This window comes from Bombina bombina, chromosome 4, assembly GCF_027579735.1.
Source record: "Bombina bombina isolate aBomBom1 chromosome 4, aBomBom1.pri, whole genome shotgun sequence".
NCBI lineage: Eukaryota > Metazoa > Chordata > Amphibia > Anura > Bombinatoridae > Bombina > Bombina bombina.
The window spans coordinates 259470295-259483597 of NC_069502.1; the positions used below are offsets into that span (position 1 = coordinate 259470295).

At 43.8% G+C, this 13303-nt stretch overlaps 1 protein-coding gene across 3 annotated transcripts in view; it reads left to right on the top strand.

Moving 5' to 3' along the window:
• Positions 1–13303, top strand: part of LOC128656174 (GRB10-interacting GYF protein 2) — a 556473-nt gene that overhangs the window by 505890 nt on the left and 37280 nt on the right. The gene's annotated exons all lie outside the window — the stretch shown is intronic.

The window sequence follows — 13303 nt, forward strand, 5'->3', positions numbered from 1 at the left end:
ACCCTTCCCCTAAAGGAACGGTTTCCGTTTGGAAACCTTCTCCAGTCTGGAATAAATCCAAGCCTTTTAGAAAGTCAAAACCAGCTCCCAAGTCCACATGAAGGTGCGGCCCTCATTCCAGCACAGCTGGTAGGGGGCAGGTTACGATTTTTAAAAGATATTTGGATAAATTCGATTCACAGTCTTTGGATTCAGAACATTGTTTCACAAGGGTACAGAATAGGTTTCAAGGTAAGGCCACCTGTGAGAAGATTTCTCTTGTTAAGTGTATCCAGTCGACGGATCATCCATTACTTGTGGGGATATTCTCCTTCCCAACAGGAAGTTGCAAGAGGATCACCCACAGCAGAGCTGCTATATAGCTCCTCCCCTCACTGCCATATCCAGTCATTCTCTTGCAACTCTCAACTAAGATGGAGGTCGTAAGAGGACTGTGGTGTTTTATACTTAGTTTATTTCTTCAATCAAAAGTTTGTTATTTTTAAATGGTACCGGAGTGTACTGTTTATCTCAGGCAGTATTTAGAAGAAGAATCTGCCTGCGTTTTCTATGATCTTAGCAGAAGTAACTAAGATCCTTTGCTGTTCTCACATATTCTGAGGAGTGAGGTAACTTCAGAGGGGGAATAGCGTGCAGGTTTTCCTGTAATAAGGTAGGTGTAGTTAAAATATTTTTCTAGGGATGGAATTTGCTAGAAAATGCTGCTGATACCGAAGTAATGTAAGTAAAGCCTTAAATGCAGTGATAGCGACTGGTATCAGGCTTATTAATAGAGATACATACTCTTATAAAAGTGTATTTTAAAACGTTTGCTGGCATGTTTAATCGTTTTTTTACATATGTTTGGTGATAAAACTTATTGGGGCCTAGTTTTTTTCCACATGGCTGGCTTGAATTTTGCCTAGAAACAGTTCCCTGAGGCTTCCCACTGTTGTAATATGAGTGGGAGGGGCCTATTTTAGCGTTTTTTTGCACAGCAAAAATTACAGACACAGACATCCAGCTTCTTCCTGCATGATCCAGGACTTCTCTGAAGGGCTCAAAAGGCTTCAAAAGTCGTATTGAGGGAGGTAAAAAGCCACAGTAGAGCTGTGGCAGTTGTTGTGACTGTTTAAAAAACGTTTTTGTCATTTGTTATTCCGTTTTTGCTATTAAGGGGTTAATCATCCATTTGCAAGTGGGTGCAATGCTCTGCTAACTTATTACATACACTGTAAAAATTTTGTTAGTGTAACTGCATTTTTTTCACTGTTATTTCAAAATTTGGGAAAATTTGTGTTTCTTAAAGGCGCAGTAACGTTTTTTATATTGCTTGTAAACTTGTTTTAAAGTGTTTTCCAAGCTTGCTAGTCTCATTGCTAGTCTGTTTAAACATGTCTGACACAGAGGAACCTACTTGTTCATTATGTTTGAAAGCCATGGTGGAGCCCCATATGAGAATGTGTACTAAATGTATTGATTTCACCTTAAACAGTAAAGATCAGTCTTTATCTATAAAAGAATTATCACCAGAGGGTTCTGTCGAGGGGGAAGTTACGCCGACTAACTCTCCCCACGTGTCAGACCCTTCGCCTCCCGCTCAGGGGACGCATGCTAATATGGCACCAATTACATCAGGGACGCCCATAGCGATTACCTTGCAGGACATGGCTGCAATCATGAATAATACCCTGTCAGAGGTATTATCTAGATTGCCTGAATTAAGAGGCAAGCGCGATAGCTCTGGGGTTAGGAGAGATACAGAGCGCGCAAATGCTGTTAGAGCCATGTCTGATACTGCGTCACAATATGCAGAACATGAGGACGGAGAGCTTCAGTCTGTGGGTGACATCTCTGACTCGGGGAAACCTGATTCAGAGATTTCTAATTTTAAATTTAAGCTTGAGAACCTCCGTGTATTGCTTGGGGAGGTATTAGCTGCTCTGAATGACTGTAACACAGTTGCAATTCCAGAGAAATTGTGTAGGCTGGATAGATACTATGCGGTGCCGGTGTGTACTGACGTTTTTCCTATACCTAAAAGGCTTACAGAGATTATTAGCAAGGAGTGGGATAGACCCGGTGTGCCCTTTTCCCCACCTCCTATATTTAGAAAAATGTTTCCAATAGACGCCACTACACGGGACTTATGGCAGACGGTCCCTAAGGTGGAGGGAGCAGTTTCTACTTTAGCAAAGCGTACCACTATCCCGGTTGAGGACAGTTGTGCTTTTTCAGATCCAATGGATAAAAAATTGGAGGGTTACCTTAAGAAAATGTTTATTCAACAAGGTTTTATTTTACAGCCCCTTGCATGCATTGCGCCTGTCACTGCTGCGGCGGCATTCTGGTTTGAGGCCCTGGAAGAGACCATCCAGACAGCTCCATTGAATGAAATTATTGACAAGCTTAGAACGCTTAAGCTAGCTAACTCATTTGTTTCTGATGCCATTGTTCATTTGACTAAACTAACGGCTAAGAATTCCGGATTCGCCATCCAGACGCGTAGGGCGCTATGGCTTAAATCCTGGTCAGCTGACGTGACTTCAAAGTCTAAATTACTCAACATTCCTTTCAAGGGGCAGACCTTATTCGGGCCTGGCTTGAAGGAAATTATTGCTGACATTACTGGAGGCAAGGGTCATACCCTTCCTCAGGACAGGGCCAAATCAAAGGCCAAACAGTCTAATTTTCGTGCCTTTCGAAATTTCAAGGCAGGAGCAGCATCAACTTCCTCCGCTTCAAAACAAGAGGGAACTGTTGCTCAATCCAGACAGGCCTAGAAACCTAACCAGTCCTGGAACAAGGGCAAGCAGGCCAGAAAGCCTGCTGCTGCCCCCAAGACAGCATGAAGGAACGGCCCCCTATCCGGAAACGGATCTAGTGGGGGGCAGACTTTCTCTCTTCGCCCAGGCGTGGGCAAGAGATGTTCAGGGTCCCTGGGCGTTGGAGATCATATCTTAGGGATATCTTCTGGACTTCAAAGCTTCTCCTCCACAAGGGAGATTTCATCTTTCAAGGTTATCAGCAAACCAGATAAAGAAAGAGGTATTCCTAAGCTGTGTGCAAGACCTCCTAGTAATGGGAGTGATCCATCCAGTTCCGCGGACGGAACAGGGACAGGGATTTTATTCAAATCTGTTTGTGGTTCCCAAGAAAGAGGGAACCTTCAGACCAATCTTGGATCTAAAGATCTTAAACAAATTCCTCAGAGTTCCATCATTCAAAATGGAAACTATTCGGACCATCCTACCCATGATCCAAGAGGGTCAGTACATGACCACAGTGGACTTAAAGGATGCCTACCTTCACATACCGATTCACAAAGATCATCATCGGTTCCCAAGGTTTGCCTTTCTAGACAGGCATTACCAATTTGTAGCTCTTCCCTTCGGGTTGGCCACTGCCCCGAGAATTTTTACAAAGGTTCTGGGCTCACTTCTGGCTGTTCTAAGACCGCGAGGCATAGCGGTGGCTCCGTATCTAGACGACATCCTGATACAGGCGTCAAGCTTTCAAATTGCCAAGTCTCATACAGAGATAGTTCTGGCATTTCTGAGGTCGCATGGGTGGAAAGTGAACGTGGAAAAGAGTTCTCTATCACCACTCACAAGAGTCTCCTTCCTAGGGACTCTTATAGATTCTGTAGAGATGAAAATTTACCTGACGGAGTCCAGGTTATCAAAACTTCTAAATGCTTGCCGTGTCCTTCATTCCATTCCACGCCCGTCAGTGGCTCAGTGCATGGAAGTAATCGGCTTAATGGTAGCGGCAATGGACATAGTGCCATTTGCGAACCTGCATCTCAGACCGCTGCAATTATGCATGCTAAGTCAGTGGAATGGGGATTACTCAGACCTTTCGCAGGCCAGATTGGACGATTGTAACAACAGATGCCAGCCTTCTAGGTTGGGGCTCAGTCTAGAACTCCCTGAAGGCTCAGGGATCGTGGACTCAGGAGGAGAAACTCCTCCCAATAAATATTCTGGAGTTAAGAGCAATATTCAATGCTCTTCTAGCTTGGCCTCAGTTAGCAACACTGAGGTTCATCAGATTTCAGTTGGACAACATCACGACTGTGGCTTACATCAACCATCAAGGGGGAACCAGGAGTTGCCTAGCGATGTTAGAAGTCTCAAAGATAATTCGCTGGGCAGAGTCTCACTCTTGCCACCTGTCAGCGATCCACATCCCAGGCGTAGAGAACTGGGAGGCGGATTTTCTAAGTCGTCAGACTTTTCATCCGGGGGAGTGGGAACTCCATCCGGAGGTGTTTGCTCAACTGGTCCATCGTTGGGGCAAACCAGAACTGGATCTCATGGCGTCTCGCCAGAACGCCAAGCTTCCTTGTTACGGATCCAGGTCCAGGGACCCGGGAGCAACGCTGATAGATGCTCTAGCAGCTCCTTGGTTCTTCAACCTGGCCTATGTGTTTCCACTGTTTCCTCTGCTCCCTCGACTGATTGCCAAAATCAAACAGGAGAGAGCATCGGTGATTCTGATAGCGCCTGCGTGTCCACGCAGGACCTGGTATGCAGACCTAGTGGACATGTCATCTCTTCCACCATGGACTCTGCCTCTGAGGCAAGACCTTCTAATACAAGGTCCTTTCAATCATCCAAATCTAATTTCTCTGAGACTGACTGCATGGAGATTGAACGCTTGATTCTATCAAGGCGTGGCTTCTCCGAGTCAGTCATTGATACCTTAATACAGGCTCGGAAGCCTGTCACCAGGAAAATCTACCATAAGATATGGCGTAAATATCTTTATTGGTGTGAATCCAAGAGTTACTCATGGAGTAAGGTTAGGATTCCTAGGATATTGTCCTTTCTCCAAGAGGGTTTGGACAAAGGTTTATCAGCTAGTTCTTTAAAAGGACAGATCTCTGCTCTGTCTATTCTTTTGCACAAGCGTCTGGCAGAAGTTCCAGACGTCCAGGCATTTTGTCAGGCTTTGGTTAGGATTAAGCCTGTGTTTAAAACTGTTGCTCCCCCTTGGAGCTTAAACTTGGTTCTTAAAGTTCTTCAGGGAGTTCCGTTTGAACCCCTTCATTCCATTGATATTAAACTTTTATCTTGGAAAGTTCTGTTTTTGATGGCTATTTCCTCGGCTCGAAGAGTCTCTGAGTTATCTGCCTTACATTGTGATTCTCCTTATCTGATTTTTCATTCAGACAAGGTAGTTCTTTGTACCAAACCTGGGTTTTTACCTAAGGTGGTTTCTAACAGGAATATCAATCAAGAGATTGTTGTTCCATCATTGTGTCCTAATACTTCTTCAAAGAAGGAACGCCTTTTGCATAATCTGGACGTAGTCCATGCCTTGAAGTTTTACTTACAGGCTACTAAAGATTTTCGTCAAACATCTGCCCTGTTTGTCGTTTACTCTGGACAGAGGAGAGGTCAAAAAGCTTCAGCAACCTCTCTCTCCTTTTGGCTTCGGAGCATAATACGCTTAGCCTATGAGACTGCTGGACAGCAGCCCCCTGAAAGGATTACAGCTCATTCTACTAGAGCTGTGGCTTCCACCTGGGCCTTTAAAAATGAGGCCTCTGTTGAACAGATTTGCAAGGCTGCGACTTGGTCTTCGCTTCACACCTTTTCAAAATTTTACAAATTTGACACTTTTGCTTCTTCGGAGGCTGTTTTTGGGAGAAAGGTTCTACAGGCAGTGGTTCCTTCCGTTTAAGTTCCTGCCTTGTCCCTCCCATCATCCGTGTACTTTAGCTTTGGTATTGGTATCCCACAAGTAATGGATGATCCGTGGACTGGATACACTTAACAAGAGAAAACATAATTTATGCTTACCTGATAAATTTATTTCTCTTGAAGTGTATCCAGTCCATGGCCCGCCCTGTCCTTTTAAGGCAGGTCTAAATTTTAATTAAACTACAGTCACCACTGCACCCTATGGTTTCTCCTTTCTCGTCTTGTTTCGGTCGAATGACTGGAGATGGCAGTGAGGGGAGGAGCTATATAGCAGCTCTGCTGTGGGTGATCCTCTTGCAACTTCCTGTTGGGAAGGAGAATATCTCACAAGTAATGGATGGATACACTACAAGAGAAATAAAATTTATCAGGTAAGCATAAATTATGTTTTTTTTTTGTTTTGTTTTTTGTTTTTTTTTTCTTCCTTCCCTGTTTGGTTGGATGTTTGTTTGTGTTTGTCTGTCTTGTTGTTTTTATATGTTATATTCTCCCCGAATATACGAGATGTCATGAAGGGTAGGTTGCCCGTTAAAAATTGCCTTCTAGGAGGGGAGAAAGGAAAAAATAAAAAACCCTCCCAGCAGAACACACAACTTAACTTAGTAAAATGTTGGTAGCAATGATAAATATTTCTTTTACTTTTTTTTCTATTTTGCTTGCAATTACATGATGTATGTATTCTTTCTTCTTAGCCCTGCGTGGCACAAAATGTAATTTTTTTTTTTCTCTATATGCTCTGCTGGCTATAAATAAAATAAAAAAAATAAAAAAATTGCATGCTCTATTTGAATCATGAAAGAAAAAAATTGGGTTCATTGTCCCTTTAAGTCTCATGCTCCTCCTTGGAGCCTTAACCTTGTTCTTAAAGTTTTACAGCTGGCTCTGTTTGAGCCGTTGCATTCCATAGACATTAAGTTGTTATCTCTGAAGGTTTTCTTTCTTGTTGCTATCTCTTCTGCTCGAAGAGTCTCGAAACTCTCAGCTCTGCAGTGTGATTCCCCTTATCTTATTTTTCATGCTGATAAGGCGGTTCTTCGTAGTAAGTTAGGTTTTGTTCCTAAGGTTGTTTCTAATAGAAATATCAATCAGGAAATTGTTGTTTCCTCGCTGTGTCCTAATCCTTCTTCCAAAGAACGTTTGTTACACAATTTGGATGTACGTGCTCTTAAATTCTACTTACAGGCGACTAAGGATTTTCGCCAGTCCTCTGCCCTCTTTGTCTGTTTCTCTTGGAAACGTAAAGGTCAGAAAGCTACTGCTACTACTCTTTCTTTTTGATTATGAAGTATAATTTGTTTGACTTATGAGACTACTGGACAGCAGCCTCCTGAGAGAATTAAGACTCATTCCACAAGAGCTGTTTCCTCTTCTTAGGCTTTCAAAAATGAAGCTTCTGTGGAACAAATTTGCAAGGCTGCAACTTGGTCTTATCTACATACTTTTCTCCAACATAGGTGTGTCCGGTCCACGGCGTCATCCTTACTTGTGGGATATTCTCTTCCCCAACAGGAAATGGCAAAGAGCCCAGCAAAGCTGGTCACATGATCCCTCCTAGGCTCCGCCTACCCCAGTCATTCTCTTTGCCGTTGTACAGGCAACATCTCCACGGAGATGGCTTAGAGTTTTTTAGTGTTTAACTGTAGTTTTTATTATTCAATCAAGAGTTTGTTATTTTAAAATAGTGCTGGTATGTACTATTTACTCTGAAACAGAAAAGAGATGAAGATTTCTGTTTGTTAGAGGAAAATGATTTTAGCAACCGTTACTAAAATCCATGGCTGTTCCACACAGGACTGTTGAGAGGAATTAACTTCAGTTGGGGGAACAGTGAGCAGTCTTTTGCTGCTTGAGGTATGACACATTCTAACAAGACGATGTAATGCTGGAAGCTGTCATTTTCCCTATGGGATCCGGTAAGCCATTTTTATTCAGACAGTAAATAAGGGCTTCACAAGGGCTTATTAAGACTGTAGACATTTTCTGGGCTAAATCGATTTATATATTACACATATTTAGCCTTGAGGAATCATTTAATCTGGGTATTTTTGTAAAATAATATCGGCAGGCACTGTTTTAGACACCTTATTCTCTAGGGGCTTTCCCTAATCATAGGCAGAGCCTCATTTTCGCGCCGGTATTGCGCACTTGTTTTTGAGAAGCATGACATGCAGTCGCATGTGTGAGGAGCTCTGATACATGGAAAAGACTTTCTGAAGGCGTCATTTGGTATCGTATTCCCCTTTGGGCTTGGTTGGGTCTCAGCAAAGCAGATACCAGGGACTGTAAAGGGGTTAAAGTTAAAAACGGCTCCGGTTCCGTTATTTTAAGGGTTAAAGCTTCCAAATTTGGTGTGCAATACTTTTAAGGCTTTAAGACACTGTGGTGAAATTTTGGTGAATTTTGAACAATTCCTTCATACTTTTTCGCAATTGCAGTAATAAAGTGTGTTCAGTTTAAAATTTAAAGTGACAGTAACGGTTTTATTTTAAAACGTTTTTTGTACTTTGTTATCAAGTTTATGCCTGTTTAACATGTCTGAACTACCAGATAGACTGTGTTCTGAATGTGGGGAAGCCAAGGTTCCTTCTCATTTAAATAAATGTGATTTATGTGACACTGAAAATGATGCCCAAGATGATTCCTCAAGTGAGGGGAGTAAGCATGGTACTGCATCATTCCCTCCTTCGTCTACACGAGTCTTGCCCACTCAGGAGGCCCCTAGTACATCTAGCGCGCCAATACTCCTTACTATGCAACAATTAACGGCTGTAATGGATAATTCTATCAAAAACATTTTAGCCAAAATGCCCACTTATCAGCGTAAGCGCGACTGCTCTGTTTTAGATACTGAAGAGCATGAGGACGCTGATGATAATGGTTCTGAAATGCCCCTACACCAGTCTGAGGGGGCCAGGGAGGTTTTGTCTGAGGGAGAAATTTCAGATTCAGGGAAAATTTCTCAACAAGCTGAACCCGATGTGATTACATTTAAATTTAAGTTGGAACATCTCCGCGCTCTGCTTAAGGAGGTATTATCCACTCTGGATGATTGTGAGAATTTGATCATCCCAGAGAAACTATGTAAAATGGACAAGTTCCTAGAGGTCCCGGGGCTCCCAGAAGCTTTTCCTATACCCAAGCGGGTGGCGGACATTGTAAATAAAGAATGGGAAAGGCCCGGTATACCTTTCGTCCCTCCCCCCATATTTAAAAAATTGTTTCCTATGGTCGACCCCAGAGAGGACTTATGGCAGACAGTCCCCAAGGTCGAGGGAGCGGTTTCTACTTTAAACAAACGCACCACTATACCCATAGAAGATAGTTGTGCTTTCAAAGATCCTATGGATAAAAAATTAGAAGGTTTGCTTAAAAAGATGTTTGTTCAGCAAGGTTACCTTCTACAACCAATTTCATGCATTGTCCCTGTCACTACAGCCGCGTGTTTCTGGTTCGATGAGCTAGTAAAGGCGATCGATAGTGATTCTCCTCCTTATGAGGAGATTATGGACAGAATCCGTGCTCTCAAATTGGCTAATTCTTTCACCCTAGACGCCACTTTACAATTGGCTAGGTTAGCGGCGAAGAATTCTGGGTTTGCTATCGTGGCGCGCAGAGCGCTTTGGTTGAAATCTTGGTCAGCTGATGCGTCTTCCAAGAACAAACTCCTTAACATTCCTTTCAAGGGGAAAACGCTGTTTGGCCCTGACTTGAAAGAGATTATCTCTGATATCACTGGGGGTAAGGGCCACGCCCTTCCTCAGGATAGGTCTTTCAAGGCCAAAAATAAACCTAATTTTCGTCCCTTTCGTAGAAACGGACCAGCCCCAAGTGCTACGTCCTCTAAGCAAGAGGTTAATACTTCTCAAGCCAAGCCAGCCTGGAGACCAATGCAAGGCTGGAACAAGGGAAAGCAGGCCAAGAAACCTGCCACTGCTACCAAGACAGCATGAAATGTTGGCCCCCGATCCGGGACCGGATCTGGTGGGGGGCAGACTCTCTCTCTTCGCTCAGGCTTGGGCAAGAGATGTTCTGGATCCTTGGGCACTTGAAATAGTCTCCCAAGGTTATCTTCTGGAATTCAAGGGGCTTCCCCCAAGGGGGAGGTTCCACAGGTCTCAATTGTCTTCAGACCACATAAAAAGACAGGCATTCTTACATTGTGTAGAAGACCTGTTAAAAATGGGAGTGATTCATCCTGTTCCATTAGGAGAACAAGGGATGGGGTTCTACTCCAATCTGTTCGTAGTTCCCAAAAAAGAGGGAACGTTCAGACCAATCTTAGATCTCAAGATCCTAAACAAGTTTCTCAAGGTTCCATCGTTCAAAATGGAAACCATTCGAACAATTCTTCCTTCCATCCAGGAAGGTCAATTCATGACCACGGTGGATTTAAAGGATGCGTATCTACATATTCCTATCCACAAGGAACATCATCGGTTCCTAAGGTTCGCATTCCTGGACAAGCATTACCAGTTCGTGGCACTTCCTTTCGGATTAGCCACTGCTCCAAGGATTTTCACAAAGGTACTAGGGTCCCTTCTAGCGGTGCTAAGACCAAGGGGCATTGCAGTAGTACCTTACTTGGACGACATTCTGATTCAAGCGTCGTCCCTTCCTCAAGCAAAGGCTCACACGGACATAGTCCTGGCCTTTCTCAGATCTCACGGATGGAAAGTGAACGTAGAAAAGAGTTCTCTATCTCCGTCAACAAGGGTTCCCTTCTTGGGAACAATAATAGACTCCTTAGAAATGAGGATTTTTCTGACAGAGGCCAGAAAAACAAAACTTCTAAACTCTTGTCAAACACTTCATTCTGTTCCTCTTCCTTCCATAGCGCAGTGCATGGAAGTAATAGGTTTGATGGTAGCGGCAATGGACATAGTTCCTTTTGCGCGCATCCATCTAAGACCATTACAACTGTGCATGCTCAGTCAGTGGATTGGGGACTATACAGACTTGTCTCCGAAGATACAAGTAAATCAGAGGACCAGAGACTCACTCCGTTGGTGGCTGTCCCTGGACAATCTGTCACAAGGGATGACCTTCCGCAGACCAGAGTGGGTCATTGTCACGACCGACGCCAGTCTGATGGGCTGGGGCGCGGTCTGGGGATCCCTGAAAGCTCAGGGTCTTTGGTCTCGGGAAGAATCTCTTCTACCGATAAATATTCTGGAACTGAGAGCGATATTCAATGCTCTCCGGGCTTGGCCTCAGCTAGCAAAGGCCAAGTTCATACGGTTTCAATCAGACAACATGACGACTGTTGCGTACATCAACCATCAGGGGGGAACAAGGAGTTCCCTGGCGATGGAAGAAGTGACCAAAATCATTCAATGGGCGGAGATTCACTCCTGCCACCTGTCTGCAATCCACATCCCAGGAGTGGAAAATTGGGAAGCGGATTTTCTGAGTCGTCAGACATTACATCCGGGGGAGTGGGAACTCCATCCGGAAATCTTTGCCCAAATTACTCAACTGTGGGGCATTCCAGACATGGATCTGATGGCCTCTCGTCAGAACTTCAAGGTTCCTTGCTACGGGTCCAGATCCAGGGATCCCAAGGCGACTCTAGTAGATGCACTAGTAGCACCTTGGACCTTCAAACTAGCTTATGTATTCCCGCCGTTTCCTCTCATCCCCAGGCTGGTAGCCAGGATCCATCAGGAGAGGGCGTCGGTGATCTTGATAGCTCCTGCGTGGCCACGCAGGACTTGGTATGCAGATCTGGTGAATATGTCATCGGCTCCACCATGGAAGCTACCTTTGAGACGAGACCTTCTTGTTCAAGGTCCGTTCGAACATCCGAATCTGGTCTCACTCCAGCTGACTGCTTGGAGATTGAACGCTTGATCTTATCAAAACGAGGGTTCTCAGATTCTGTTATTGATACTCTTGTTCAGGCCAGAAAGCCTGTAACTAGAAAAATTTACCACAAAATATGGAAAAAATATATCTGTTGGTGTGAATCTAAAGGATTCCCTTGGGACAAGGTAAAGATTCCTAAGATTCTATCCTTTCTTCAAGAAGGATTGGAGAAAGGATTATCTGCAAGTTCCTTGAAGGGACAGATTTCTGCCTTGTCTGTGTTACTCCACAAAAAACTGGCAGCTGTGCCAGATGTTCAAGCCTTTGTTCAGGCTCTGGTTAGAATCAAGCCTGTTTACAAACCTTTGACTCCTCCTTGGAGTCTCAACTTAGTTCTTTCAGTTCTTCAGGGGGTTCCGTTTGAACCCTTACATTCCGTTGATATTAAGTTATTATCTTGGAAAGTTTTGTTTTTGGTTGCAATTTCTTCTGCTAGAAGAGTTTCAGAATTATCTGCTCTGCAGTGTTCTCCTCCTTATCTGGTGTTCCATGCAGATAAGGTGGTTTTACGTACTAAACCTGGTTTTCTTCCAAAAGTTGTTTCTAACAAAAACATTAACCAGGAGATAGTCGTGCCTTCTTTGTGCCCGAAACCAGTTTCGAAGAAGAAACGTTTGTTGCACAATTTGGATGTTGTTCGCGCTCTAAAATTCTATTTAGATGCTACAAAGGATTTTAGACAAACATCTTCCTTGTTTGTTGTTTATTCTGGTAAAAGGAGAGGTCAAAAAGCAACTTCTACCTCTCTCTCTTTTTGGATTAAAGCATCATCAGATTGGCTTACGAGACTGCCGGACGGCAGCCTCCTGAAAGAATCACAGCTCATTCCACTAGGGCTGTGGCTTCCACATGGGCCTTCAAGAACGAGGCTTCTGTTGATCAGATATGTAGGGCAGCGACTTGGTCTTCACTGCACACTTTTACCAAATTTTACAAGTTTGATACTTTTGCTTCTTCTGAGGCTGTTTTTGGGAGAAAGGTTTTGCAAGCCGTGGTGCCTTCCATTTAGGTGACCTGATTTGCTCCCTCCCTTCATCCGTGTCCTAAAGCTTTGGTATTGGTTCCCACAAGTAAGGATGACGCCGTGGACCGGACACACCTATGTTGGAGAAAACAGAATTTATGTTTACCTGATAAATTACTTTCTCCAACGGTGTGTCCGGTCCACGGCCCGCCCTGGTTTTTTAATCAGGTCTGATAATTTATTTTCTTTAACTACAGTCACCACGGTATCATATGGTTTCTCCTATGCAAATATTCCTCCTTAACGTCGGTCGAATGACTGGGGTAGGCGGAGCCTAGGAGGGATCATGTGACCAGCTTTGCTGGGCTCTTTGCCATTTCCTGTTGGGGAAGAGAATATCCCACAAGTAAGGATGACGCCGTGGACCGGACACACCGTTGGAGAAAGTAATTTTTTCAGTTAAACATAAATTCTGTTTTTCCAAGTTTTCCAAATGTGATACTTTTGCCTCGGCTGAGGCTTCTTCAAGCAGTGGTGCCTTCTGTTTAGGACTGCCTGTCTTGTCCCTCCCTATTTATCTGCGTTCTTTAGTTTGGGCATTGGTTCCCAACAGTAATTACTCATGTCTTAGGAAAGAAAAACAAAATGTATGCTTACCTGATAAATTTATTTATTTCCAGATATGGTGAGTCCACGGTCCCACCCTTTATTGTTCTTTTGACTATAACCTCAGGCACCTCTACACCTTGTGTTACTTCTTTTTCTCCATTTTCCTTCGGTCGAA